We start from the raw sequence: 2570 nt of genomic DNA, 5'->3' as shown, positions 1-2570 counted from the left end.
AAAAAAAAAAAAAAAAAAGGTAAAACATACATAGTATGGGTAATATACTGGCACTTTTGTGTGCATAGTGTAAAATGTAGATATTTTTAATAATGATAATAGATTCATACCAATGAGTCTTTTGATCTTGGTTTTGCCGCTTGCTAGACAAATAGCTGTGTGTGACCTCTATGTTGATAACTTTGCTAAAGGTCATCTATAAAATCAAAAAATGAGACCAATGAACCAAGTGAAGTTTTCTTCCCACAGCTAACATATTGCTGATCAAAATACCCAATTTGAAATAAATAATGCTTTCCTTCTACTTGGGACCCTTTTTTGCTACTGGGGTAGCTAATTCTAGTGCCCAGCAGAGCACCAGGGCCACATGTGCAGAGCCTTGCAAATTAGTGTCAAGTGATTTATAGCTCAATGATTCGCATGAATAAAGCAAAGATTCATATACTAATTACTGACTATTGAAGTGTGCAAAGCAACTTTTTCTGGCTCACAGTTATTATAATATCTCAGGCTTGTTTTACAGGGAAGGGTGACAGATTAGAAGATGCTATAGTATAACCTATCTGGAAGTGTAACAATTTAATTGGAAAATGCTAATAGCTAATAGTTAAAAAAACAAACAAACAAACAAACAAACAGACAAAAAACATTGACGGAATTGTCATGGCTATTCATTAAACAAAGCCATAAATGAAATTCTTGGAGGTCTCTGTCTTTGTGACTCTGGTTAGTGTGGCATTATATATAGCTGTGTTTATAAATGAGGCTGGTGTGAGCTATCCGAGATTGTCTCAAAACAACAAAACACCAGGGTAATCTACTCACTGCAACCTTAAATCTTTGGCTTCATGGTTGTGTGGGGAGATGTAGTAGATAAGCTGTATATAAACTTCCAGCTTCTGTTTAAAAAAATGGGCAGAGTAGTTGGCAAGTAGCAGTGACCTGAATGCAGGCCCAGCACATGTTGGAAACCTTGCTTTCCAAGTCTGAAAGGACCCATGAACCTGTGTCATTTCGATGTCCCTTGCCTCAGGTCACAGGTATTCCAGGAGTTCTCTCTCCTACTAAAGACCTCCAGGTTGCTCATGTAGGTACCAGCCAGCAGTAAGCTGGGTAAGCCAGTGAAGCAATGTGATGGGCACCTGTGGCAAGCCTCTGAGGGAGGACCAGTCCTGTCAGCTGTGCCTGATAATGGGCTAATAGGGCAGGCTTTGAAGGCTCAGAGGAAGTTTGAGAGTCTCTAAAGATTTTATCAGGGCCATTGCTGACCACTGAAGGCTCAAGAATGTGACCAATAATAGGGTAGAACCTTTGCTTTACTGGGATAAGAGACACTGGTCAGCTGAAGTTGAGAAGTTAGCTGGGATTGAGTGACTAGTACTGAAGTGAAATCTCCAAAGTATTTCCTCAGAGTTAGCACACAGTGGGTTCCATGGAGAGCCAAGGTTGCACTTTAGGTTGTCAGTCAAACTCGGCAGTGTCTAAGTGTCACCGGGGAGTGCTGGTTTTTATGCCATCAACTGTGGGATGACTACCCAGTACAGCAGAGCCCTGTAACGATGAAGCTGGCCTGAGCCTATGAGATGTGCGTTGGAGGGCAGAGAGAAATGGAGCTGCCTGAGCCCCAAAGATCATGAGTGCATGTCAGATACTCGTCACTGTTCGACTTTGGTTTTGCTGTGATCTGATTATAGTTGTGGTTGGGTTCTTCGTAAATTTAATTTTTTTCAATTCCTATTTTTAATGATGGTTCTTAAATGCTTTAACCTCCCTTTTAGCCCACCACCCACCAGAGGTAGTAGAAAAGAAAAGATATGGGGGAAGTGGGCCTGTTTAGAAAGGGTTCTTTGGAGCCACTACATCAGCTCTACTAGCTTGATGTTCTTGTAGCAATGCTTTAAAAAAATATTTATTTATTTATTATATGTAAGTACACTGTAGCTGTACACTCTAGAAGAGGGCATCAGATTTCGTTACGGATGGTTCTGAACCACTGTGTGGTTGCTGGGATTTGAACTCAGGACCTTTGGAAGAGCAGTTGGTGCTCTTAACTGCTGAGCCATCTCACCAGCCCCAAGCGATGCTTATTGATTGTTGATCTGTTAATACTATTGTGTCTTATAAGTGGGCTGTATGAATTTTTTTTTATTAACTTATTTGTTTTATATGAGTACACTGTAGCTGTTTTCTGACACACCAGAAGAGCCATTGGATCCCATTTCAGATGGTTGTGAGCTACCATGTGGTTGCTGGGGATTGAACTCAGAACCTCTGGAAGAGCAGTCAGTGGTCTGAGCCATCTCTCCAGCCAGGGCTGGATGAATTTTGAGAATGGCAATTAAGAAGAAAGAAAAAAAAGCTGGAAAGTTTAAGTGAACTACAAGGGTCTGAGCAAGGAATGTAAAAAGACAAAGTTCAAAACAGTGATGTCAGAGCTCTGTTTAAATCAAAGGAGTCACAGTCTATTCTCCAAAATAATTACAAGGGCTGGCTTAAAGAACAAAAATGTATGTCTAATTAAAGTGAATTTAGCCGGGCGGTGGTGGCGCACGCCTTTAATCCCAGCACTC

This window comes from Mus pahari, chromosome 4 (genome assembly GCF_900095145.1).
Source record: "Mus pahari chromosome 4, PAHARI_EIJ_v1.1, whole genome shotgun sequence".
In the NCBI taxonomy this organism is placed as follows: Eukaryota; Metazoa; Chordata; class Mammalia; order Rodentia; family Muridae; genus Mus; species Mus pahari.
This window is presented reverse-complemented; position numbering follows the sequence as displayed.